Source organism: Atractosteus spatula, chromosome 1, assembly GCF_055471065.1.
Source record: "Atractosteus spatula isolate fAtrSpa1 chromosome 1, fAtrSpa1.hap1, whole genome shotgun sequence".
Classification (NCBI taxonomy): Eukaryota; Metazoa; Chordata; class Actinopteri; order Semionotiformes; family Lepisosteidae; genus Atractosteus; species Atractosteus spatula.
This window is the reverse complement of record NC_142706.1, coordinates 73,257,327-73,282,746: the sequence shown is the minus strand read 5'-3', so window position 1 is coordinate 73,282,746 and position 25,420 is coordinate 73,257,327. Positions and strand designations below refer to the sequence as shown.

Genomic DNA, 25,420 nt, shown 5'->3' with positions numbered 1-25,420 from the left:
CGGAAAGGCAGCGAGAAGGAGCCTCTTGCTCTGACGCCGCAAGGCCACAAGAGGGCGGAGGCGCCGCGCGTCTGGCCGACGTGTAGGGCCGGTGCGCTTTATGTGCCGAAATAAAACGCGACAGCCCAGAAATGTTTTCAGAGTGCTGTGCACTGGAGGTTTCTGTCTTGTGAACACTTGCCTTGTGCTCCTCCGTGCAGTTTGTTTGTCCTGCTCCAGTGCGGGACAAGAGCAGGGCAAGCCAACTGAAGGGAGCACATTCGCCAACATCCAGGCACGCACTGAGTTCGAAAGCGGCTCCTTTCCAAAGAATCGCACATGAACGATCCCTCAGTCCCGCCCAGGGGGCACGGCGCCCCCGCCACACAGCTTCAAGTAGCGAGTCCGGCGCCCCGGCTTGCGCTTACGGCCACACCACCCTGAACACGCCCGATCTCGTCTGATCTCGGAAGCTAAGCAGGGTCGGGCCTGGTTAGTACTTGGATGGGAGACCGCCTGGGAATACCAGGTGCTGTAAGCTTTTGCTCTCTCGGCCAGCGGGGGTCGCCGTTGGTGCCGTAGGCTTTGGGAGGAAGAACTCGAGTATGGACATTTATTTCCCGAAAATACCAAACATTTCAATCTTCCCACTTTTGTTTCCTTCGGCAACGCTGACTGGCAAACGGTATCGCGACGGTCGTCCACTTTCTAGGCATGCCAGTTCAGAAAGAGAAGCTCCCTCACATCCCTTCAGATGCTCAAGAAAAATGATCGATATCCTGATCTCTAAAGATGGCTCTTTTAATGGCATGCGTGTGATTCGTATTAGGAAAAAAACACGTTTGTAAAACGAATATCGAAGCTGCCTCTAAATCTGCAATTGAAGGTCAGTCAATAAACAACTCGTTTTTCGTAGAAATATACATATATTCATTTATAACCCATTTCATTCATTGAGCACAGATTCTCCAACAAAATGAGCAGGGATGGATTCAGAGTGAGCAGAAAAAAAGGGAAAAACCGAGTTAAGAACAAGAAAGCATAGCGTATGTCTGTAACGGGCACTAAAACGAGTACCATGTCGTCTGCCGGTGCTCGTGAATAACCCCAGGGCATCTTTCTAATAACCCCCCTCTATGAAGCGGTTTCACCAGCATGTTGTGCTGCTCACGGGGGGGGGCTGCCGAGCGCGGAAGCCCAGCACAGCTCCCCAGCACACAGCAAAGCCGCCTGCACTGCCGCATCTGTTATTGGACCAAGCACACCAGGGGAGAGCGCGAACGCAGTCCCCCACTACCAGAAATTATGCAGTCGAGATTCCCACATTTGGGGAATTCGCAGGGGTCAGCACAGCCGGAGTGCAATGGCCGAGCCTCGCCCTGGGTGAACCTCCTTCTTGATCAAGGTATCTCCCCTGCCAGGTAAGTATGAGTTGTACAGGCCCCTGCAAGCGGCCCGCACCCACAGCACAGCACTCGCAGCCTAGGCCAGCTCCTCGCCCTGCACGCCACCGCCTCCTGCTGGGCCCACTCTTTCGCACACTCACACGCCACACCAACACTCAAAAGTGTGGGGAAAACGAGAAAACGAGCGCGCCGTTTCCTACACATCTGCAGTCGCCATTTCGCCATCGCAGCATGTCCCGGGATGCAATTCGGCCTCATTTACATATCACCAGACCGGCAGATCGCTACGCCTGCCACACACCGAACAAACACCGGAGCCTCTTCAGCAATTTCCGAAAAACACGCCTGCTCGCCTGCCCCCAAGGCTCCGTCTCTTACCTGCTCTCCAGAGCCTGCTGCCTTCCGTGCTTTTCCCTCGGCACCGCTGCACCGCACCGCACACAGCTCCTGCAGCGGGGGGAGAAAGTTTCCACACTCCGCCGCAGGGAAGGCTCGCTCCGTGCGCACACGTCCTTTCAATGCCAGTTCAACAAGTGCTCCGCATTAGCAGCGTCGGGGCTCCGGCGTGTCGCGCCTCACCTCACCTCGCACAGCCCCCTTCCTTCAATGTCTGGCGCTGGGCACGCCCCGCTCTCCTCCACCTCATCTTATCGCGTGTGACCTCCGACAATGGCCACAATGCCGGGGAATGGCACCTGTAAAGTGTTAATTGGGGCACAGGAACAGCCCGCCTCGTCTCGGGGGCCGGCTTCAAAGACAATACAGCAAGCACAGCGGGGCGGGGGAAGAAGACGACACGACACTCGCAGGCACATTCAGCTCCGGCGGGAACGAGTCCTCCGTCGGTCTTTTCAAGTGCTGAGAGCCGAGTAATCCCCGGTGACTAGGTCTCACCCTGCGACTCTCGACTGGGCTCAACCACGGCAGCCCAGCAGGTGTGAGCCCGGCCGGCACCCGGATGGGAGATTCCCCCCGGGAAAGCTCAGGTTGCTGCTGCTGCTCCTGCGAGAGGGGTGACTGGGACCAGTAGGGAGCGCTCACCCTGCGGGCTGTGTGGCTCTCTTATGCCCCAGCATCCTCATGGCGACACTCTGCTGCACAAACAGGCGCCGTCCTTCGGGGGAGGCGTAAAACCGAGGTGTCCTGACCCTCCTTGGCCATTCCAAATCCCAGGGCGTCTCTCAAGAAAGAGTCACGGGGGTGTTACCCATCAGTCGGGCTCTCCTCCTAATCCCCGTCTCACCTGTAACAATCAATGATGAGGCCCCCTGTCCCGTGATATTGTACTTGTCTCCTGGCCGCTGGCTGGCGCCGTGAGATTTAGTGCTCGCGCAAGAGACCGGGGCAGGGCGCGAACGCGGCCCCCCGCCCCCCGCCCCCCACAAAGTGTGCGCTCCAGGTTCCCTCTCGGGGCTCTGCAGCACAGCGTCCCGGCGCTTCCTCCTCGCCGGCCGCCGGGACAGCGGAAAGGCAGCGAGAAGGAGCCTCTTGCTCTGACGCCGCAAGGCCACAAGAGGGCGGAGGCGCCGCGCGTCTGGCCGACGTGTAGGGCCGGTGCGCTTTATGTGCCGAAATAAAACGCGACAGCCCAGAAATGTTTTCAGAGTGCTGTGCACTGGAGGTTTCTGTCTTGTGAACACTTGCCTTGTGCTCCTCCGTGCAGTTTGTTTGTCCTGCTCCAGTGTGGGACAAGAGCAGGGCAAGCCAACTGAAGGGAGCACATTCGCCAACATCCAGGCACGCACTGAGTTCGAAAGCGGCTCCTTTCCAAAGAATCGCACATGAACGATCCCTCAGTCCCGCCCAGGGGGCACGGCGCCCCCGCCACACAGCTTCAAGTAGCGAGTCCGGCGCCCCGGCTTGCGCTTACGGCCACACCACCCTGAACACGCCCGATCTCGTCTGATCTCGGAAGCTAAGCAGGGTCGGGCCTGGTTAGTACTTGGATGGGAGACCGCCTGGGAATACCAGGTGCTGTAAGCTTTTGCTCTCTCGGCCAGCGGGGGTCGCCGTTGGTGCCGTAGGCTTTGGGAGGAAGAACTCGAGTATGGACATTTATTTCCCGAAAATACCAAACATTTCAATCTTCCCACTTTTGTTTCCTTCGGCAACGCTGACTGGCAAACGGTATCGCGACGGTCGTCCACTTTCTAGGCATGCCAGTTCAGAAAGAGAAGCTCCCTCACATCCCTTCAGATGCTCAAGAAAAATGATCGATATCCTGATCTCTAAAGATGGCTCTTTTAATGGCATGCGTGTGATTCGTATTAGGAAAAAAACACGTTTGTAAAACGAATATCAAAGCTGCCTCTAAATCTGCAATTGAAGGTCAGTCAATAAACAACTCGTTTTTCGTAGAAATATACATATATTCATTTATAACCCATTTCATTCATTGAGCACAGATTCTCCAACAAAATGAGCAGGGATGGATTCAGAGTGAGCAGAAAAAAAGGGAAAAACCGAGTTAAGAACAAGAAAGCATAGCGTATGTCTGTAACGGGCACTAAAACGAGTACCATGTCGTCTGCCGGTGCTCGTGAATAACCCCAGGGCATCTTTCTAATAACCCCCCTCTATGAAGCGGTTTCACCAGCATGTTGTGCTGCTCACGGGGGGGGACTGCCGAGCGCGGAAGCCCAGCACAGCTCCCCAGCACACAGCAAAGCCGCCTGCACTGCCGCATCTGTTATTGGACCAAGCACACCAGGGGAGAGCGCGAACGCAGTCCCCCACTACCAGAAATTATGCAGTCGAGATTCCCACATTTGGGGAATTCGCAGGGGTCAGCACAGCCGGAGTGCAATGGCCGAGCCTCGCCCTGGGTGAACCTCCTTCTTGATCAAGGTATCTCCCCTGCCAGGTAAGTATGAGTTGTACAGGCCCCTGCAAGCGGCCCGCACCCACAGCACAGCACTCGCAGCCTAGGCCAGCTCCTCGCCCTGCACGCCACCGCCTCCTGCTGGGCCCACTCTTTCGCACACTCACACGCCACACCAACACTCAAAAGTGTGGGGAAAACGAGAAAACGAGCGCGCCGTTTCCTACACATCTGCAGTCGCCATTTCGCCATCGCAGCATGTCCCGGGATGCAATTCGGCCTCATTTACATATCACCAGACCGGCAGATCGCTACGCAAGCTCGCGACGTGCGCCTGCCACACACCGAACAAACACCGGAGCCTCTTCAGCAATTTCCGAAAAACGCGCCTGCTCGCCTGCCCCCAAGGCTCCGTCTCTTACCTGCTCTCCAGAGCCTGCTGCCTTCCGTGCTTTTCCCTCGGCACCGCTGCACCGCACCGCACACAGCTCCTGCAGCGGGGGGAGAAAGTTTCCACGCTCCGCCGCAGGGAAGGCTCGCTCCGTGCGCACACGTCCTTTCAATGCCAGTTCAACAAGTGCTCCGCATTAGCAGCGTCGGGGCTCCGGCGTGTCGCGCCTCACCTCACCTCGCACAGCCCCCTTCCTTCAATGTCTGGCGCTGGGCACGCCCCGCTCTCCTCCACCTCATCTTATCGCGTGTGACCTCCGACAATGGCCACAATGCCGGGGAATGGCACCTGTAAAGTGTTAATTGGGGCACAGGAACAGCCCGCCTCGTCTCGGGGGCCGGCTTCAAAGACAATACAGCAAGCACAGCGGGGCGGGGGAAGAAGACGACACGACACTCGCAGGCACATTCAGCTCCGGCGGGAACGAGTCCTCCGTCGGTCTTTTCAAGTGCTGAGAGCCGAGTAATCCCCGGTGACTAGGTCTCACCCTGCGACTCTCGACTGGGCTCACCCACGGCAGCCCAGCAGGTGTGAGCCCGGCCGGCACCCGGATGGGAGATTCCCCCCGGGAAAGCTCAGGTTGCTGCTGCTGCTCCTGCGAGAGGGGTGACTGGGACCAGTAGGGAGCGCTCACCCTGCGGGCTGTGTGGCTCTCTTATGCCCCAGCATCCTCATGGCGACACTCTGCTGCACAAACAGGCGCCGTCCTTCGGGGGAGGCGTAAAACCGAGGTGTCCTGACCCTCCTTGGCCATTCCAAATCCCAGGGCGTCTCTCAAGAAAGAGTCACGGGGGTGTTACCCATCAGTCGGGCTCTCCTCCTAATCCCCGTCTCACCTGTAACAATCAATGATGAGGCCCCCTGTCCCGTGATATTGTACTTGTCTCCTGGCCGCTGGCTGGCGCCGTGAGATTTAGTGCTCGCGCAAGAGACCGGGGCAGGGCGCGAACGCGGCCCCCCGCCCCCCGCCCCCCACAAAGTGTGCGCTCCAGGTTCCCTCTCGGGGCTCTGCAGCACAGCGTCCCGGCGCTTCCTCCTCGCCGGCCGCCGGGACAGCGGAAAGGCAGCGAGAAGGAGCCTCTTGCTCTGACGCCGCAAGGCCACAAGAGGGCGGAGGCGCCGCGCGTCTGGCCGACGTGTAGGGCCGGTGCGCTTTATGTGCCGAAATAAAACGCGACAGCCCAGAAATGTTTTCAGAGTGCTGTGCACTGGAGGTTTCTGTCTTGTGAACACTTGCCTTGTGCTCCTCCGTGCAGTTTGTTTGTCCTGCTCCAGTGCGGGACAAGAGCAGGGCAAGCCAACTGAAGGGAGCACATTCGCCAACATCCAGGCACGCACTGAGTTCGAAAGCGGCTCCTTTCCAAAGAATCGCACATGAACGATCCCTCACTCCCGCCCAGGGGGCACGGCGCCCCCGCCACACAGCTTCAAGTAGCGAGTCCGGCGCCCCAGCTTGCGCTTACGGCCACACCACCCTGAACACGCCCGATCTCGTCTGATCTCGGAAGCTAAGCAGGGTCGGGCCTGGTTAGTACTTGGATGGGAGACCGCCTGGGAATACCAGGTGCTGTAAGCCTTTGCTCTCTCGGCCAGCGGGGGTCGCCGTTGGTGCCGTAGGCTTTGGGAGGAAGAACTCGAGTATGGACATTTATTTCCCGAAAATACCAAACATTTCAATCTTCCCACTTTTGTTTCCTTCGGCAACGCTGACTGGCAAACGGTATCGCGACGGTCGTCCACTTTCTAGGCATGCCAGTTCAGAAAGAGAAGCTCCCTCACATCCCTTCAGATGCTCAAGAAAAATGATCGATATCCTGATCTCTAAAGATGGCTCTTTTAATGGCATGCGTGTGATTCGTATTAGGAAAAAAACACGTTTGTAAAACGAATATCGAAGCTGCCTCTAAATCTGCAATTGAAGGTCAGTCAATAAACAACTCGTTTTTCGTAGAAATATACATATATTCATTTATAACCCATTTCATTCATTGAGCACAGATTCTCCAACAAAATGAGCAGGGATGGATTCAGAGTGAGCAGAAAAAAAGGGAAAAACCGAGTTAAGAACAAGAAAGCATAGCGTATGTCTGTAACGGGCACTAAAACGAGTACCATGTCGTCTGCCGGTGCTCGTGAATAACCCCAGGGCATCTTTCTAATAACCCCCCTCTATGAAGCGGTTTCACCAGCATGTTGTGCTGCTCACGGGGGGGGGCTGCCGAGCGCGGAAGCCCAGCACAGCTCCCCAGCACACAGCAAAGCCGCCTGCACTGCCGCATCTGTTATTGGACCAAGCACACCAGGGGAGAGCGCGAACGCAGTCCCCCACTACCAGAAATTATGCAGTCGAGATTCCCACATTTGGGGAATTCGCAGGGGTCAGCACAGCCGGAGTGCAATGGCCGAGCCTCGCCCTGGGTGAACCTCCTTCTTGATCAAGGTATCTCCCCTGCCAGGTAAGTATGAGTTGTACAGGCCCCTGCAAGCGGCCCGCACCCACAGCACAGCACTCGCAGCCTAGGCCAGCTCCTCGCCCTGCACGCCACCGCCTCCTGCTGGGCCCACTCTTTCGCACACTCACACGCCACACCAACACTCAAAAGTGTGGGGAAAACGAGAAAACGAGCGCGCCGTTTCCTACACATCTGCAGTCGCCATTTCGCCATCGCAGCATGTCCCGGGATGCAATTCGGCCTCATTTACATATCACCAGACCGGCAGATCGCTACGCAAGCTCGCGACGTGCGCCTGCCACACACCGAACAAACACCGGAGCCTCTTCAGCAATTTCCGAAAAACGCGCCTGCTCGCCTGCCCCCAAGGCTCCGTCTCTTACCTGCTCTCCAGAGCCTGCTGCCTTCCGTGCTTTTCCCTCGGCACCGCTGCACCGCACCGCACACAGCTCCTGCAGCGGGGGGAGAAAGTTTCCACGCTCCGCCGCAGGGAAGGCTCGCTCCGTGCGCACACGTCCTTTCAATGCCAGTTCAACAAGTGCTCCGCATTAGCAGCGTCGGGGCTCCGGCGTGTCGCGCCTCACCTCACCTCGCACAGCCCCCTTCCTTCAATGTCTGGCGCTGGGCACGCCCCGCTCTCCTCCACCTCATCTTATCGCGTGTGACCTCCGACAATGGCCACAATGCCGGGGAATGGCACCTGTAAAGTGTTAATTGGGGCACAGGAACAGCCCGCCTCGTCTCGGGGGCCGGCTTCAAAGACAATACAGCAAGCACAGCGGGGCGGGGGAAGAAGACGACACGACACTCGCAGGCACATTCAGCTCCGGCGGGAACGAGTCCTCCGTCGGTCTTTTCAAGTGCTGAGAGCCGAGTAATCCCCGGTGACTAGGTCTCACCCTGCGACTCTCGACTGGGCTCAACCACGGCAGCCCAGCAGGTGTGAGCCCGGCCGGCACCCGGATGGGAGATTCCCCCCGGGAAAGCTCAGGTTGCTGCTGCTGCTCCTGCGAGAGGGGTGACTGGGACCAGTAGGGAGCGCTCACCCTGCGGGCTGTGTGGCTCTCTTATGCCCCAGCATCCTCATGGCGACACTCTGCTGCACAAACAGGCGCCGTCCTTCGGGGGAGGCGTAAAACCGAGGTGTCCTGACCCTCCTTGGCCATTCCAAATCCCAGGGCGTCTCTCAAGAAAGAGTCACGGGGGTGTTACCCATCAGTCGGGCTCTCCTCCTAATCCCCGTCTCACCTGTAACAATCAATGATGAGGCCCCCTGTCCCGTGATATTGTACTTGTCTCCTGGCCGCTGGCTGGCGCCGTGAGATTTAGTGCTCGCGCAAGAGACCGGGGCAGGGCGCGAACGCGGCCCCCCGCCCCCCGCCCCCCACAAAGTGTGCGCTCCAGGTTCCCTCTCGGGGCTCTGCAGCACAGCGTCCCGGCGCTTCCTCCTCGCTGGCCGCCGGGACAGCGGAAAGGCAGCGAGAAGGAGCCTCTTGCTCTGACGCCGCAAGGCCACAAGAGGGCGGAGGCGCCGCGCGTCTGGCCGACGTGTAGGGCCGGTGCGCTTTATGTGCCGAAATAAAACGCGACAGCCCAGAAATGTTTTCAGAGTGCTGTGCACTGGAGGTTTCTGTCTTGTGAACACTTGCCTTGTGCTCCTCCGTGCAGTTTGTTTGTCCTGCTCCAGTGCGGGACAAGAGCAGGGCAAGCCAACTGAAGGGAGCACATTCGCCAACATCCAGGCACGCACTGAGTTCGAAAGCGGCTCCTTTCCAAAGAATCGCACATGAACGATCCCTCAGTCCCGCCCAGGGGGCACGGCGCCCCCGCCACACAGCTTCAAGTAGCGAGTCCGGCGCCCCGGCTTGCGCTTACGGCCACACCACCCTGAACACGCCCGATCTCGTCTGATCTCGGAAGCTAAGCAGGGTCGGGCCTGGTTAGTACTTGGATGGGAGACCGCCTGGGAATACCAGGTGCTGTAAGCTTTTGCTCTCTCGGCCAGCGGGGGTCGCCGTTGATGCCGTAGGCTTTGGGAGGAAGAACTCGAGTATGGACATTTATTTCCCGAAAATACCAAACATTTCAATCTTCCCACTTTTGTTTCCTTCGGCAACGCTGACTGGCAAACGGTATCGCGACGGTCGTCCACTTTCTAGGCATGCCAGTTCAGAAAGAGAAGCTCCCTCACATCCCTTCAGATGCTCAAGAAAAATGATCGATATCCTGATCTCTAAAGATGGCTCTTTTAATGGCATGCGTGTGATTCGTATTAGGAAAAAAACACGTTTGTAAAACGAATATCAAAGCTGCCTCTAAATCTGCAATTGAAGGTCAGTCAATAAACAACTCGTTTTTCGTAGAAATATACATATATTCATTTATAACCCATTTCATTCATTGAGCACAGATTCTCCAACAAAATGAGCAGGGATGGATTCAGAGTGAGCAGAAAAAAAGGGAAAAACCGAGTTAAGAACAAGAAAGCATAGCGTATGTCTGTAACGGGCACTAAAACGAGTACCATGTCGTCTGCCGGTGCTCGTGAATAACCCCCCTCTATGAAGCGGTTTCACCAGCATGTTGTGCTGCTCACGGGGGGGGACTGCCGAGCGCGGAAGCCCAGCACAGCTCCCCAGCACACAGCAAAGCCGCCTGCACTGCCGCATCTGTTATTGGACCAAGCACACCAGGGGAGAGCGCGAACGCAGTCCCCCACTACCAGAAATTATGCAGTCGAGATTCCCACATTTGGGGAATTCGCAGGGGTCAGCACAGCCGGAGTGCAATGGCCGAGCCTCGCCCTGGGTGAACCTCCTTCTTGATCAAGGTATCTCCCCTGCCAGGTAAGTATGAGTTGTACAGGCCCCTGCAAGCGGCCCGCACCCACAGCACAGCACTCGCAGCCTAGGCCAGCTCCTCGCCCTGCACGCCACCGCCTCCTGCTGGGCCCACTCTTTCGCACACTCACACGCCACACCAACACTCAAAAGTGTGGGGAAAACGAGAAAACGAGCGCGCCGTTTCCTACACATCTGCAGTCGCCATTTCGCCATCGCAGCATGTCCCGGGATGCAATTCGGCCTCATTTACATATCACCAGACCGGCAGATCGCTACGCAAGCTCGCGACGTGCGCCTGCCACACACCGAACAAACACCGGAGCCTCTTCAGCAATTTCCGAAAAACGCGCCTGCTCGCCTGCCCCCAAGGCTCCGTCTCTTACCTGCTCTCCAGAGCCTGCTGCCTTCCGTGCTTTTCCCTCGGCACCGCTGCACCGCACCGCACACAGCTCCTGCAGCGGGGGGAGAAAGTTTCCACGCTCCGCCGCAGGGAAGGCTCGCTCCGTGCGCACACGTCCTTTCAATGCCAGTTCAACAAGTGCTCCGCATTAGCAGCGTCGGGGCTCCGGCGTGTCGCGCCTCACCTCACCTCGCACAGCCCCCTTCCTTCAATGTCTGGCGCTGGGCACGCCCCGCTCTCCTCCACCTCATCTTATCGCGTGTGACCTCCGACAATGGCCACAATGCCGGGGAATGGCACCTGTAAAGTGTTAATTGGGGCACAGGAACAGCCCGCCTCGTCTCGGGGGCCGGCTTCAAAGACAATACAGCAAGCACAGCGGGGCGGGGGAAGAAGACGACACGACACTCGCAGGCACATTCAGCTCCGGCGGGAACGAGTCCTCCGTCGGTCTTTTCAAGTGCTGAGAGCCGAGTAATCCCCGGTGACTAGGTCTCACCCTGCGACTCTCGACTGGGCTCACCCACGGCAGCCCAGCAGGTGTGAGCCCGGCCGGCACCCGGATGGGAGATTCCCCCCGGGAAAGCTCAGGTTGCTGCTGCTGCTCCTGCGAGAGGGGTGACTGGGACCAGTAGGGAGCGCTCACCCTGCGGGCTGTGTGGCTCTCTTATGCCCCAGCATCCTCATGGCGACACTCTGCTGCACAAACAGGCGCCGTCCTTCGGGGGAGGCGTAAAACCGAGGTGTCCTGACCCTCCTTGGCCATTCCAAATCCCAGGGCGTCTCTCAAGAAAGAGTCACGGGGGTGTTACCCATCAGTCGGGCTCTCCTCCTAATCCCCGTCTCACCTGTAACAATCAATGATGAGGCCCCCTGTCCCGTGATATTGTACTTGTCTCCTGGCCGCTGGCTGGCGCCGTGAGATTTAGTGCTCGCGCAAGAGACCGGGGCAGGGCGCGAACGCGGCCCCCCGCCCCCCGCCCCCCACAAAGTGTGCGCTCCAGGTTCCCTCTCGGGGCTCTGCAGCACAGCGTCCCGGCGCTTCCTCCTCGCCGGCCGCCGGGACAGCGGAAAGGCAGCGAGAAGGAGCCTCTTGCTCTGACGCCGCAAGGCCACAAGAGGGCGGAGGCGCCGCGCGTCTGGCCGACGTGTAGGGCCGGTGCGCTTTATGTGCCGAAATAAAACGCGACAGCCCAGAAATGTTTTCAGAGTGCTGTGCACTGGAGGTTTCTGTCTTGTGAACACTTGCCTTGTGCTCCTCCGTGCAGTTTGTTTGTCCTGCTCCAGTGCGGGACAAGAGCAGGGCAAGCCAACTGAAGGGAGCACATTCGCCAACATCCAGGCACGCACTGAGTTCGAAAGCGGCTCCTTTCCAAAGAATCGCACATGAACGATCCCTCAGTCCCGCCCAGGGGGCACGGCGCCCCCGCCACACAGCTTCAAGTAGCGAGTCCGGCGCCCCGGCTTGCGCTTACGGCCACACCACCCTGAACACGCCCGATCTCGTCTGATCTCGGAAGCTAAGCAGGGTCGGGCCTGGTTAGTACTTGGATGGGAGACCGCCTGGGAATACCAGGTGCTGTAAGCTTTTGCTCTCTCGGCCAGCGGGGGTCGCCGTTGGTGCCGTAGGCTTTGGGAGGAAGAACTCGAGTATGGACATTTATTTCCCGAAAATACCAAACATTTCAATCTTCCCACTTTTGTTTCCTTCGGCAACGCTGACTGGCAAACGGTATCGCGACGGTCGTCCACTTTCTAGGCATGCCAGTTCAGAAAGAGAAGCTCCCTCACATCCCTTCAGATGCTCAAGAAAAATGATCGATATCCTGATCTCTAAAGATGGCTCTTTTAATGGCATGCGTGTGATTCGTATTAGGAAAAAAACACGTTTGTAAAACGAATATCAAAGCTGCCTCTAAATCTGCAATTGAAGGTCAGTCAATAAACAACTCGTTTTTCGTAGAAATATACATATATTCATTTATAACCCATTTCATTCATTGAGCACAGATTCTCCAACAAAATGAGCAGGGATGGATTCAGAGTGAGCAGAAAAAAAGGGAAAAACCGAGTTAAGAACAAGAAAGCATAGCGTATGTCTGTAACGGGCACTAAAACGAGTACCATGTCGTCTGCCGGTGCTCGTGAATAACCCCCCTCTATGAAGCGGTTTCACCAGCATGTTGTGCTGCTCACGGGGGGGGACTGCCGAGCGCGGAAGCCCAGCACAGCTCCCCAGCACACAGCAAAGCCGCCTGCACTGCCGCATCTGTTATTGGACCAAGCACACCAGGGGAGAGCGCGAACGCAGTCCCCCACTACCAGAAATTATGCAGTCGAGATTCCCACATTTGGGGAATTCGCAGGGGTCAGCACAGCCGGAGTGCAATGGCCGAGCCTCGCCCTGGGTGAACCTCCTTCTTGATCAAGGTATCTCCCCTGCCAGGTAAGTATGAGTTGTACAGGCCCCTGCAAGCGGCCCGCACCCACAGCACAGCACTCGCAGCCTAGGCCAGCTCCTCGCCCTGCACGCCACCGCCTCCTGCTGGGCCCACTCTTTCGCACACTCACACGCCACACCAACACTCAAAAGTGTGGGGAAAACGAGAAAACGAGCGCGCCGTTTCCTACACATCTGCAGTCGCCATTTCGCCATCGCAGCATGTCCCGGGATGCAATTCGGCCTCATTTACATATCACCAGACCGGCAGATCGCTACGCAAGCTCGCGACGTGCGCCTGCCACACACCGAACAAACACCGGAGCCTCTTCAGCAATTTCCGAAAAACGCGCCTGCTCGCCTGCCCCCAAGGCTCCGTCTCTTACCTGCTCTCCAGAGCCTGCTGCCTTCCGTGCTTTTCCCTCGGCACCGCTGCACCGCACCGCACACAGCTCCTGCAGCGGGGGGAGAAAGTTTCCACGCTCCGCCGCAGGGAAGGCTCGCTCCGTGCGCACACGTCCTTTCAATGCCAGTTCAACAAGTGCTCCGCATTAGCAGCGTCGGGGCTCCGGCGTGTCGCGCCTCACCTCACCTCGCACAGCCCCCTTCCTTCAATGTCTGGCGCTGGGCACGCCCCGCTCTCCTCCACCTCATCTTATCGCGTGTGACCTCCGACAATGGCCACAATGCCGGGGAATGGCACCTGTAAAGTGTTAATTGGGGCACAGGAACAGCCCGCCTCGTCTCGGGGGCCGGCTTCAAAGACAATACAGCAAGCACAGCGGGGCGGGGGAAGAAGACGACACGACACTCGCAGGCACATTCAGCTCCGGCGGGAACGAGTCCTCCGTCGGTCTTTTCAAGTGCTGAGAGCCGAGTAATCCCCGGTGACTAGGTCTCACCCTGCGACTCTCGACTGGGCTCACCCACGGCAGCCCAGCAGGTGTGAGCCCGGCCGGCACCCGGATGGGAGATTCCCCCCGGGAAAGCTCAGGTTGCTGCTGCTGCTCCTGCGAGAGGGGTGACTGGGACCAGTAGGGAGCGCTCACCCTGCGGGCTGTGTGGCTCTCTTATGCCCCAGCATCCTCATGGCGACACTCTGCTGCACAAACAGGCGCCGTCCTTCGGGGGAGGCGTAAAACCGAGGTGTCCTGACCCTCCTTGGCCATTCCAAATCCCAGGGCGTCTCTCAAGAAAGAGTCACGGGGGTGTTACCCATCAGTCGGGCTCTCCTCCTAATCCCCGTCTCACCTGTAACAATCAATGATGAGGCCCCCTGTCCCGTGATATTGTACTTGTCTCCTGGCCGCTGGCTGGCGCCGTGAGATTTAGTGCTCGCGCAAGAGACCGGGGCAGGGCGCGAACGCGGCCCCCCGCCCCCCGCCCCCCACAAAGTGTGCGCTCCAGGTTCCCTCTCGGGGCTCTGCAGCACAGCGTCCCGGCGCTTCCTCCTCGCCGGCCGCCGGGACAGCGGAAAGGCAGCGAGAAGGAGCCTCTTGCTCTGACGCCGCAAGGCCACAAGAGGGCGGAGGCGCCGCGCGTCTGGCCGACGTGTAGGGCCGGTGCGCTTTATGTGCCGAAATAAAACGCGACAGCCCAGAAATGTTTTCAGAGTGCTGTGCACTGGAGGTTTCTGTCTTGTGAACACTTGCCTTGTGCTCCTCCGTGCAGTTTGTTTGTCCTGCTCCAGTGCGGGACAAGAGCAGGGCAAGCCAACTGAAGGGAGCACATTCGCCAACATCCAGGCACGCACTGAGTTCGAAAGCGGCTCCTTTCCAAAGAATCGCACATGAACGATCCCTCAGTCCCGCCCAGGGGGCACGGCGCCCCCGCCACACAGCTTCAAGTAGCGAGTCCGGCGCCCCGGCTTGCGCTTACGGCCACACCACCCTGAACACGCCCGATCTCGTCTGATCTCGGAAGCTAAGCAGGGTCGGGCCTGGTTAGTACTTGGATGGGAGACCGCCTGGGAATACCAGGTGCTGTAAGCTTTTGCTCTCTCGGCCAGCGGGGGTCGCCGTTGGTGCCGTAGGCTTTGGGAGGAAGAACTCGAGTATGGACATTTATTTCCCGAAAATACCAAACATTTCAATCTTCCCACTTTTGTTTCCTTCGGCAACGCTGACTGGCAAACGGTATCGCGACGGTCGTCCACTTTCTAGGCATGCCAGTTCAGAAAGAGAAGCTCCCTCACATCCCTTCAGATGCTCAAGAAAAATGATCGATATCCTGATCTCTAAAGATGGCTCTTTTAATGGCATGCGTGTGATTCGTATTAGGAAAAAAACACGTTTGTAAAACGAATATCAAAGCTGCCTCTAAATCTGCAATTGAAGGTCAGTCAATAAACAACTCGTTTTTCGTAGAAATATACATATATTCATTTATAACCCATTTCATTCATTGAGCACAGATTCTCCAACAAAATGAGCAGGGATGGATTCAGAGTGAGCAGAAAAAAAGGGAAAAACCGAGTTAAGAACAAGAAAGCATAGCGTATGTCTGTAACGGGCACTAAAACGAGTACCATGTCGTCTGCCGGTGCTCGTGAATAACCCCAGGGCATCTTTCTAATAACCCCCCTCTATGAAGCGGTTTCACCAGCATGTTGTGCTGCTCACGGGGGGGGACTGCCGAGCGCGGAAGCCCAGCACAGCTCCCCAGCACACAGCAAAGCCACCTGCACTGCCGCATCTGTTATTGGACCAAGCACACCAGGGGAGAGCGCGAACGCAGTCCCCCACTACCAGAAATTATGCAGTCGAGATTCCCACATTTGGGGAATTCGCAGGGGTCAGCACAGCCGGAGTGCAATGGCCGAGCCTCGCCCTGGGTGAACCTCCTTCTTGATCAAGGTATCTCCCCTGCCAGGTAAGTATGAGTTGTACAGGCCCCTGCAAGCGGCCCGCACCCACAGCACAGCACTCGCAGCCTAGGCCAGCTCCTCGCCCTGCACGCCACCGCCTCCTGCTGGGCCCACTCTTTCGCACACTCACACGCCACACCAACACTCAAAAGTGTGGGGAAAACGAGAAAACGAGCGCGCCGTTTCCTACACATCTGCAGTCGCCATTTCGCCATCGCAGCATGTCCCGGGATGCAATTCGGCCTCATTTACATATCACCAGACCGGCAGATCGCTACGCAAGCTCGCGACGTGCGCCTGCCACACACCGAACAAACACCGGAGCCTCTTCAGCAATTTCCGAAAAACACGCCTGCTCGCCTGCCCCCAAGGCTCCGTCTCTTACCTGCTCTCCAGAGCCTGCTGCCTTCCGTGCTTTTCCCTCGGCACCGCTGCACCGCACCGCACACAGCTCCTGCAGCGGGGGGAGAAAGTTTCCACACTCCGCCGCAGGGAAGGCTCGCTCCGTGCGCACACGTCCTTTCAATGCCAGTTCAACAAGTGCTCCGCATTAGCAGCGTCGGGGCTCCGGCGTGTCGCGCCTCACCTCACCTCGCACAGCCCCCTTCCTTCAATGTCTGGCGCTGGGCACGCCCCGCTCTCCTCCACCTCATCTTATCGCGTGTGACCTCCGACAATGGCCACAATGCCGGGGAATGGCACCTGTAAAGTGTTAATTGGGGCACAGGAACAGCCCGCCTCGTCTCGGGGGCCGGCTTCAAAGACAATACAGCAAGCACAGCGGGGCGGGGGAAGAAGACGACACGACACTCGCAGGCACATTCAGCTCCGGCGGGAACGAGTCCTCCGTCGGTCTTTTCAAGTGCTGAGAGCCGAGTAATCCCCGGTGACTAGGTCTCACCCTGCGACTCTCGACTGGGCTCAACCACGGCAGCCCAGCAGGTGTGAGCCCGGCCGGCACCCGGATGGGAGATTCCCCCCGGGAAAGCTCAGGTTGCTGCTGCTGCTCCTGCGAGAGGGGTGACTGGGACCAGTAGGGAGCGCTCACCCTGCGGGCTGTGTGGCTCTCTTATGCCCCAGCATCCTCATGGCGACACTCTGCTGCACAAACAGGCGCCGTCCTTCGGGGGAGGCGTAAAACCGAGGTGTCCTGACCCTCCTTGGCCATTCCAAATCCCAGGGCGTCTCTCAAGAAAGAGTCACGGGGGTGTTACCCATCAGTCGGGCTCTCCTCCTAATCCCCGTCTCACCTGTAACAATCAATGATGAGGCCCCCTGTCCCGTGATATTGTACTTGTCTCCTGGCCGCTGGCTGGCGCCGTGAGATTTAGTGCTCGCGCAAGAGACCGGGGCAGGGCGCGAACGCGGCCCCCCGCCCCCCGCCCCCCACAAAGTGTGCGCTCCAGGTTCCCTCTCGGGGCTCTGCAGCACAGCGTCCCGGCGCTTCCTCCTCGCCGGCCGCCGGGACAGCGGAAAGGCAGCGAGAAGGAGCCTCTTGCTCTGACGCCGCAAGGCCACAAGAGGGCGGAGGCGCCGCGCGTCTGGCCGACGTGTAGGGCCGGTGCGCTTTATGTGCCGAAATAAAACGCGACAGCCCAGAAATGTTTTCAGAGTGCTGTGCACTGGAGGTTTCTGTCTTGTGAACACTTGCCTTGTGCTCCTCCGTGCAGTTTGTTTGTCCTGCTCCAGTGTGGGACAAGAGCAGGGCAAGCCAACTGAAGGGAGCACATTCGCCAACATCCAGGCACGCACTGAGTTCGAAAGCGGCTCCTTTCCAAAGAATCGCACATGAACGATCCCTCAGTCCCGCCCAGGGGGCACGGCGCCCCCGCCACACAGCTTCAAGTAGCGAGTCCGGCGCCCCGGCTTGCGCTTACGGCCACACCACCCTGAACACGCCCGATCTCGTCTGATCTCGGAAGCTAAGCAGGGTCGGGCCTGGTTAGTACTTGGATGGGAGACCGCCTGGGAATACCAGGTGCTGTAAGCTTTTGCTCTCTCGGCCAGCGGGGGTCGCCGTTGGTGCCGTAGGCTTTGGGAGGAAGAACTCGAGTATGGACATTTATTTCCCGAAAATACCAAACATTTCAATCTTCCCACTTTTGTTTCCTTCGGCAACGCTGACTGGCAAACGGTATCGCGACGGTCGTCCACTTTCTAGGCATGCCAGTTCAGAAAGAGAAGCTCCCTCACATCCCTTCAGATGCTCAAGAAAAATGATCGATATCCTGATCTCTAAAGATGGCTCTTTTAATGGCATGCGTGTGATTCGTATTAGGAAAAAAACACGTTTGTAAAACGAATATCAAAGCTGCCTCTAAATCTGCAATTGAAGGTCAGTCAATAAACAACTCGTTTTTCGTAGAAATATACATATATTCATTTATAACCCATTTCATTCATTGAGCACAGATTCTCCAACAAAATGAGCAGGGATGGATTCAGAGTGAGCAGAAAAAAAGGGAAAAACCGAGTTAAGAACAAGAAAGCATAGCGTATGTCTGTAACGGGCACTAAAACGAGTACCATGTCGTCTGCCGGTGCTCGTGAATAACCCCAGGGCATCTTTCTAATAACCCCCCTCTATGAAGCGGTTTCACCAGCATGTTGTGCTGCTCACGGGGGGGGACTGCCGAGCGCGGAAGCCCAGCACAGCTCCCCAGCACACAGCAAAGCCGCCTGCACTGCCGCATCTGTTATTGGACCAAGCACACCAGGGGAGAGCGCGAACGCAGTCCCCCACTACCAGAAATTATGCAGTCAAGATTCCCACATTTGGGGAATTCGCAGGGGTCAGCACAGCCAGAGTGCAATGGCCGAGCCTCGCCCTGGGTGAACCTCCTTCTTGATCAAGGTATCTCCCCTGCCAGGTAAGTATGAGTTGTACAGGCCCCTGCAAGCGGCCCGCACCCACAGCACAGCACTCGCAGCCTAGGCCAGCTCCTCGCCCTGCACGCCACCGCCTCCTGCTGGGCCCACTCTTTCGCACACTCACACGCCACACCAACACTCAAAAGTGTGGGGAAAACGAGAAAACGAGCGCGCCGTTTCCTACACATCTGCAGTCGCCATTTCGCCATCGCAGCATGTCCCGGGATGCAATTCGGCCTCATTTACATATCACCAGACCGGCAGATCGCTACGCAAGCTCGCGACGTGCGCCTGCCACACACCGAACAAACACCGGAGCCTCTTCAGCAATTTCCGAAAAACACGCCTGCTCGCCTGCCCCCAAGGCTCCGTCTCTTACCTGCTCTCCAGAGCCTGCTGCCTTCCGTGCTTTTCCCTCGGCACCGCTGCACCGCACCGCACACAGCTCCTGCAGCGGGGGGAGAAAGTTTCCACACTCCGCCGCAGGGAAGGCTCGCTCCGTGCGCACACGTCCTTTCAATGCCAGTTCAACAAGTGCTCCGCATTAGCAGCGTCGGGGCTCCGGCGTGTCGCGCCTCACCTCACCTCGCACAGCCCCCTTCCTTCAATGTCTGGCGCTGGGCACGCCCCGCTCTCCTCCACCTCATCTTATCGCGTGTGACCTCCGACAATGGCCACAATGCCGGGGAATGGCACCTGTAAAGTGTTAATTGGGGCACAGGAACAGCCCGCCTCGTCTCGGGGGCCGGCTTCAAAGACAATACAGCAAGCACAGCGGGGCGGGGGAAGAAGACGACACGACACTCGCAGGCACATTCAGCTCCGGCGGGAACGAGTCCTCCGTCGGTCTTTTCAAGTGCTGAGAGCCGAGTAATCCCCGGTGACTAGGTCTCACCCTGCGACTCTCGACTGGGCTCAACCACGGCAGCCCAGCAGGTGTGAGCCCGGCCGGCACCCGGATGGGAGATTCCCCCCGGGAAAGCTCAGGTTGCTGCTGCTGCTCCTGCGAGAGGGGTGACTGGGACCAGTAGGGAGCGCTCACCCTGCGGGCTGTGTGGCTCTCTTATGCCCCAGCATCCTCATGGCGACACTCTGCTGCACAAACAGGCGCCGTCCTTCGGGGGAGGCGTAAAACCGAGGTGTCCTGACCCTCCTTGGCCATTCCAAATCCCAGGGCGTCTCTCAAGAAAGAGTCACGGGGGTGTTACCCATCAGTCGGGCTCTCCTCCTAATCCCCGTCTCACCTGTAACAATCAATGATGAGGCCCCCTGTCCCGTGATATTGTACTTGTCTCCTGGCCGCTGGCTGGCGCCGTGAGATTTAGTGCTCGCGCAAGAGACCGGGGCAGGGCGCGAACGCGGCCCCCCGCCCCCCGCCCCCCACAAAGTGTGCGCTCCAGGTTCCCTCTCGGGGCTCTGCAGCACAGCGTCCCGGCGCTTCCTCCTCGCCGGCCGCCGGGACAGCGGAAAGGCAGCGAGAAGGAGCCTCTTGCTCTGACGCCGCAAGGCCACAAGAGGGCGGAGGCGCCGCGCGTCTGGCCGACGTGTAGGGCCGGTGCGCTTTATGTGCCGAAATAAAACGCGACAGCCCAGAAATGTTTTCAGAGTGCTGTGCACTGGAGGTTTCTGTCTTGTGAACACTTGCCTTGTGCTCCTCCGTGCAGTTTGTTTGTCCTGCTCCAGTGTGGGACAAGAGCAGGGCAAGCCAACTGAAGGGAGCACATTCGCCAACATCCAGGCACGCACTGAGTTCGAAAGCGGCTCCTTTCCAAAGAATCGCACATGAACGATCCCTCAGTCCCGCCCAGGGGGCACGGCGCCCCCGCCACACAGCTTCAAGTAGCGAGTCCGGCGCCCCGGCTTGCGCTTACGGCCACACCACCCTGAACACGCCCGATCTCGTCTGATCTCGGAAGCTAAGCAGGGTCGGGCCTGGTTAGTACTTGGATGGGAGACCGCCTGGGAATACCAGGTGCTGTAAGCTTTTGCTCTCTCGGCCAGCGGGGGTCGCCGTTGGTGCCGTAGGCTTTGGGAGGAAGAACTCGAGTATGGACATTTATTTCCCGAAAATACCAAACATTTCAATCTTCCCACTTTTGTTTCCTTCGGCAACGCTGACTGGCAAACGGTATCGCGACGGTCGTCCACTTTCTAGGCATGCCAGTTCAGAAAGAGAAGCTCCCTCACATCCCTTCAGATGCTCAAGAAAAATGATCGATATCCTGATCTCTAAAGATGGCTCTTTTAATGGCATGCGTGTGATTCGTATTAGGAAAAAAACACGTTTGTAAAACGAATATCAAAGCTGCCTCTAAATCTGCAATTGAAGGTCAGTCAATAAACAACTCGTTTTTCGTAGAAATATACATATATTCATTTATAACCCATTTCATTCATTGAGCACAGATTCTCCAACAAAATGAGCAGGGATGGATTCAGAGTGAGCAGAAAAAAAGGGAAAAACCGAGTTAAGAACAAGAAAGCATAGCGTATGTCTGTAACGGGCACTAAAACGAGTACCATGTCGTCTGCCGGTGCTCGTGAATAACCCCAGGGCATCTTTCTAATAACCCCCCTCTATGAAGCGGTTTCACCAGCATGTTGTGCTGCTCACGGGGGGGGACTGCCGAGCGCGGAAGCCCAGCACAGCTCCCCAGCACACAGCAAAGCCGCCTGCACTGCCGCATCTGTTATTGGACCAAGCACACCAGGGGAGAGCGCGAACGCAGTCCCCCACTACCAGAAATTATGCAGTCGAGATTCCCACATTTGGGGAATTCGCAGGGGTCAGCACAGCCAGAGTGCAATGGCCGAGCCTCGCCCTGGGTGAACCTCCTTCTTGATCAAGGTATCTCCCCTGCCAGGTAAGTATGAGTTGTACAGGCCCCTGCAAGCGGCCCGCACCCACAGCACAGCACTCGCAGCCTAGGCCAGCTCCTCGCCCTGCACGCCACCGCCTCCTGCTGGGCCCACTCTTTCGCACACTCACACGCCACACCAACACTCAAAAGTGTGGGGAAAACGAGAAAACGAGCGCGCCGTTTCCTACACATCTGCAGTCGCCATTTCGCCATCGCAGCATGTCCCGGGATGCAATTCGGCCTCATTTACATATCACCAGACCGGCAGATCGCTACGCAAGCTCGCGACGTGCGCCTGCCACACACCGAACAAACACCGGAGCCTCTTCAGCAATTTCCGAAAAACGCGCCTGCTCGCCTGCCCCCAAGGCTCCGTCTCTTACCTGCTCTCCAGAGCCTGCTGCCTTCCGTGCTTTTCCCTCGGCACCGCTGCACCGCACCGCACACAGCTCCTGCAGCGGGGGGAGAAAGTTTCCACGCTCCGCCGCAGGGAAGGCTCGCTCCGTGCGCACACGTCCTTTCAATGCCAGTTCAACAAGTGCTCCGCATTAGCAGCGTCGGGGCTCCGGCGTGTCGCGCCTCACCTCACCTCGCACAGCCCCCTTCCTTCAATGTCTGGCGCTGGGCACGCCCCGCTCTCCTCCACCTCATCTTATCGCGTGTGACCTCCGACAATGGCCACAATGCCGGGGAATGGCACCTGTAAAGTGTTAATTGGGGCACAGGAACAGCCCGCCTCGTCTCGGGGGCCGGCTTCAAAGACAATACAGCAAGCACAGCGGGGCGGGGGAAGAAGACGACACGACACTCGCAGGCACATTCAGCTCCGGCGGGAACGAGTCCTCCGTCGGTCTTTTCAAGTGCTGAGAGCCGAGTAATCCCCGGTGACTAGGTCTCACCCTGCGACTCTCGACTGGGCTCACCCACGGCAGCCCAGCAGGTGTGAGCCCGGCCGGCACCCGGATGGGAGATTCCCCCCGGGAAAGCTCAGGTTGCTGCTGCTGCTCCTGCGAGAGGGGTGACTGGGACCAGTAGGGAGCGCTCACCCTGCGGGCTGTGTGGCTCTCTTATGCCCCAGCATCCTCATGGCGACACTCTGCTGCACAAACAGGCGCCGTCCTTCGGGGGAGGCGTAAAACCGAGGTGTCCTGACCCTCCTTGGCCATTCCAAATCCCAGGGCGTCTCTCAAGAAAGAGTCACGGGGGTGTTACCCATCAGTCGGGCTCTCCTCCTAATCCCCGTCTCACCTGTAACAATCAATGATGAGGCCCCCTGTCCCGTGATATTGTACTTGTCTCCTGGCCGCTGGCTGGCGCCGTGAGATTTAGTGCTCGCGCAAGAGACCGGGGCAGGGCGCGAACGCGGCCCCCCGCCCCCCACAAAGTGTGCGCTCCAGGTTCCCTCTCGGGGCTCTGCAGCACAGCGTCCCGGCGCTTCCTCCTCGCCGGCCGCCGGGACAGCGGAAAGGCAGCGAGAAGGAGCCTCTTGCTCTGACGCCGCAAGGCCACAAGAGGGCGGAGGCGCCGCGCGTCTGGCCGACGTGTAGGGCCGGTGCGCTTTATGTGCCGAAATAAAACGCGACAGCCCAGAAATGTTTTCAGAGTGCTGTGCACTGGAGGTTTCTGTCTTGTGAACACTTGCCTTGTGCTCCTCCGTGCAGTTTGTTTGTCCTGCTCCAGTGCGGGACAAGAGCAGGGCAAGCCAACTGAAGGGAGCACATTCGCCAACATCCAGGCACGCACTGAGTTCGAAAGCGGCTCCTTTCCAAAGAATCGCACATGAACGATCCCTCACTCCCGCCCAGGGGGCACGGCGCCCCCGCCACACAGCTTCAAGTAGCGAGTCCGGCGCCCCAGCTTGCGCTTACGGCCACACCACCCTGAACACGCCCGATCTCGTCTGATCTCGGAAGCTAAGCAGGGTCGGGCCTGGTTAGTACTTGGATGGGAGACCGCCTGGGAATACCAGGTGCTGTAAGCCTTTGCTCTCTCGGCCAGCGGGGGTCGCCGTTGGTGCCGTAGGCTTTGGGAGGAAGAACTCGAGTATGGACATTTATTTCCCGAAAATACCAAACATTTCAATCTTCCCACTTTTGTTTCCTTCGGCAACGCTGACTGGCAAACGGTATCGCGACGGTCGTCCACTTTCTAGGCATGCCAGTTCAGAAAGAGAAGCTCCCTCACATCCCTTCAGATGCTCAAGAAAAATGATCGATATCCTGATCTCTAAAGATGGCTCTTTTAATGGCATGCGTGTGATTCGTATTAGGAAAAAAACACGTTTGTAAAACGAATATCGAAGCTGCCTCTAAATCTGCAATTGAAGGTCAGTCAATAAACAACTCGTTTTTCGTAGAAATATACATATATTCATTTATAACCCATTTCATTCATTGAGCACAGATTCTCCAACAAAATGAGCAGGGATGGATTCAGAGTGAGCAGAAAAAAAGGGAAAAACCGAGTTAAGAACAAGAAAGCATAGCGTATGTCTGTAACGGGCACTAAAACGAGTACCATGTCGTCTGCCGGTGCTCGTGAATAACCCCAGGGCATCTTTCTAATAACCCCCCTCTATGAAGCGGTTTCACCAGCATGTTGTGCTGCTCACGGGGGGGGGCTGCCGAGCGCGGAAGCCCAGCACAGCTCCCCAGCACACAGCAAAGCCGCCTGCACTGCCGCATCTGTTATTGGACCAAGCACACCAGGGGAGAGCGCGAACGCAGTCCCCCACTACCAGAAATTATGCAGTCGAGATTCCCACATTTGGGGAATTCGCAGGGGTCAGCACAGCCGGAGTGCAATGGCCGAGCCTCGCCCTGGGTGAACCTCCTTCTTGATCAAGGTATCTCCCCTGCCAGGTAAGTATGAGTTGTACAGGCCCCTGCAAGCGGCCCGCACCCACAGCACAGCACTCGCAGCCTAGGCCAGCTCCTCGCCCTGCACGCCACCGCCTCCTGCTGGGCCCACTCTTTCGCACACTCACACGCCACACCAACACTCAAAAGTGTGGGGAAAACGAGAAAACGAGCGCGCCGTTTCCTACACATCTGCAGTCGCCATTTCGCCATCGCAGCATGTCCCGGGATGCAATTCGGCCTCATTTACATATCACCAGACCGGCAGATCGCTACGCAAGCTCGCGACGTGCGCCTGCCACACACCGAACAAACACCGGAGCCTCTTCAGCAATTTCCGAAAAACGCGCCTGCTCGCCTGCCCCCAAGGCTCCGTCTCTTACCTGCTCTCCAGAGCCTGCTGCCTTCCGTGCTTTTCCCTCGGCACCGCTGCACCGCACCGCACACAGCTCCTGCAGCGGGGGGAGAAAGTTTCCACGCTCCGCCGCAGGGAAGGCTCGCTCCGTGCGCACACGTCCTTTCAATGCCAGTTCAACAAGTGCTCCGCATTAGCAGCGTCGGGGCTCCGGCGTGTCGCGCCTCACCTCACCTCGCACAGCCCCCTTCCTTCAATGTCTGGCGCTGGGCACGCCCCGCTCTCCTCCACCTCATCTTATCGCGTGTGACCTCCGACAATGGCCACAATGCCGGGGAATGGCACCTGTAAAGTGTTAATTGGGGCACAGGAACAGCCCGCCTCGTCTCGGGGGCCGGCTTCAAAGACAATACAGCAAGCACAGCGGGGCGGGGGAAGAAGACGACACGACACTCGCAGGCACATTCAGCTCCGGCGGGAACGAGTCCTCCGTCGGTCTTTTCAAGTGCTGAGAGCCGAGTAATCCCCGGTGACTAGGTCTCACCCTGCGACTCTCGACTGGGCTCAACCACGGCAGCCCAGCAGGTGTGAGCCCGGCCGGCACCCGGATGGGAGATTCCCCCCGGGAAAGCTCAGGTTGCTGCTGCTGCTCCTGCGAGAGGGGTGACTGGGACCAGTAGGGAGCGCTCACCCTGCGGGCTGTGTGGCTCTCTTATGCCCCAGCATCCTCATGGCGACACTCTGCTGCACAAACAGGCGCCGTCCTTCGGGGGAGGCGTAAAACCGAGGTGTCCTGACCCTCCTTGGCCATTCCAA

At 58.1% G+C, this 25,420-nt stretch overlaps 18 non-coding genes across 18 annotated transcripts; 9 read left to right on the top strand and 9 right to left on the bottom strand.

The window, feature by feature from the left end:
- The first annotated feature begins 401 nt into the window (after window positions 1-401).
- LOC148841847 (5S ribosomal RNA) lies at window positions 402-520 on the top strand. The gene has a single exon (XR_016093509.1). It is a non-coding gene; the product is annotated as a 5S ribosomal RNA (ribosomal RNA).
- A 724-nt stretch (window positions 521-1,244) lies between these two features.
- Window positions 1,245-1,408, bottom strand: LOC148841846 (U1 spliceosomal RNA). Its single transcript, XR_016091547.1, has one exon. It is a non-coding gene; the product is annotated as a U1 spliceosomal RNA (small nuclear RNA).
- Window positions 1,409-3,249: 1,841 nt separating this feature from the next.
- LOC148841845 (5S ribosomal RNA) lies at window positions 3,250-3,368 on the top strand. The gene has a single exon (XR_016093498.1). It is a non-coding gene; the product is annotated as a 5S ribosomal RNA (ribosomal RNA).
- Window positions 3,369-4,092: 724 nt separating this feature from the next.
- LOC148841844 (U1 spliceosomal RNA) lies at window positions 4,093-4,256 on the bottom strand. The gene has a single exon (XR_016091546.1). It is a non-coding gene; the product is annotated as a U1 spliceosomal RNA (small nuclear RNA).
- A 1,858-nt stretch (window positions 4,257-6,114) lies between these two features.
- LOC148841843 (5S ribosomal RNA) lies at window positions 6,115-6,233 on the top strand. The gene has a single exon (XR_016093027.1). It is a non-coding gene; the product is annotated as a 5S ribosomal RNA (ribosomal RNA).
- A 724-nt stretch (window positions 6,234-6,957) lies between these two features.
- LOC148841842 (U1 spliceosomal RNA) lies at window positions 6,958-7,121 on the bottom strand. The gene has a single exon (XR_016091545.1). It is a non-coding gene; the product is annotated as a U1 spliceosomal RNA (small nuclear RNA).
- Window positions 7,122-8,979: 1,858 nt separating this feature from the next.
- Window positions 8,980-9,098, top strand: LOC148841841 (5S ribosomal RNA). The gene has a single exon (XR_016093487.1). It is a non-coding gene; the product is annotated as a 5S ribosomal RNA (ribosomal RNA).
- A 702-nt stretch (window positions 9,099-9,800) lies between these two features.
- LOC148841840 (U1 spliceosomal RNA) lies at window positions 9,801-9,964 on the bottom strand. Its single transcript, XR_016091542.1, has one exon. It is a non-coding gene; the product is annotated as a U1 spliceosomal RNA (small nuclear RNA).
- Window positions 9,965-11,822: 1,858 nt separating this feature from the next.
- Window positions 11,823-11,941, top strand: LOC148841839 (5S ribosomal RNA). The gene has a single exon (XR_016093476.1). It is a non-coding gene; the product is annotated as a 5S ribosomal RNA (ribosomal RNA).
- Window positions 11,942-12,643: 702 nt separating this feature from the next.
- LOC148841838 (U1 spliceosomal RNA) lies at window positions 12,644-12,807 on the bottom strand. The gene has a single exon (XR_016091541.1). It is a non-coding gene; the product is annotated as a U1 spliceosomal RNA (small nuclear RNA).
- A 1,858-nt stretch (window positions 12,808-14,665) lies between these two features.
- On the top strand, window positions 14,666-14,784 carry LOC148841837 (5S ribosomal RNA). The gene has a single exon (XR_016093465.1). It is a non-coding gene; the product is annotated as a 5S ribosomal RNA (ribosomal RNA).
- A 724-nt stretch (window positions 14,785-15,508) lies between these two features.
- On the bottom strand, window positions 15,509-15,672 carry LOC148841836 (U1 spliceosomal RNA). Its single transcript, XR_016091540.1, has one exon. It is a non-coding gene; the product is annotated as a U1 spliceosomal RNA (small nuclear RNA).
- Window positions 15,673-17,530: 1,858 nt separating this feature from the next.
- Window positions 17,531-17,649, top strand: LOC148841835 (5S ribosomal RNA). Its single transcript, XR_016093454.1, has one exon. It is a non-coding gene; the product is annotated as a 5S ribosomal RNA (ribosomal RNA).
- A 724-nt stretch (window positions 17,650-18,373) lies between these two features.
- LOC148841834 (U1 spliceosomal RNA) lies at window positions 18,374-18,537 on the bottom strand. Its single transcript, XR_016091624.1, has one exon. It is a non-coding gene; the product is annotated as a U1 spliceosomal RNA (small nuclear RNA).
- Window positions 18,538-20,395: 1,858 nt separating this feature from the next.
- On the top strand, window positions 20,396-20,514 carry LOC148841833 (5S ribosomal RNA). The gene has a single exon (XR_016093443.1). It is a non-coding gene; the product is annotated as a 5S ribosomal RNA (ribosomal RNA).
- A 724-nt stretch (window positions 20,515-21,238) lies between these two features.
- On the bottom strand, window positions 21,239-21,402 carry LOC148841832 (U1 spliceosomal RNA). Its single transcript, XR_016091609.1, has one exon. It is a non-coding gene; the product is annotated as a U1 spliceosomal RNA (small nuclear RNA).
- A 1,851-nt stretch (window positions 21,403-23,253) lies between these two features.
- Window positions 23,254-23,372, top strand: LOC148841831 (5S ribosomal RNA). Its single transcript, XR_016093024.1, has one exon. It is a non-coding gene; the product is annotated as a 5S ribosomal RNA (ribosomal RNA).
- A 724-nt stretch (window positions 23,373-24,096) lies between these two features.
- LOC148841830 (U1 spliceosomal RNA) lies at window positions 24,097-24,260 on the bottom strand. The gene has a single exon (XR_016091539.1). It is a non-coding gene; the product is annotated as a U1 spliceosomal RNA (small nuclear RNA).
- Between the last annotated feature and the right edge of the window lie 1,160 nt (window positions 24,261-25,420).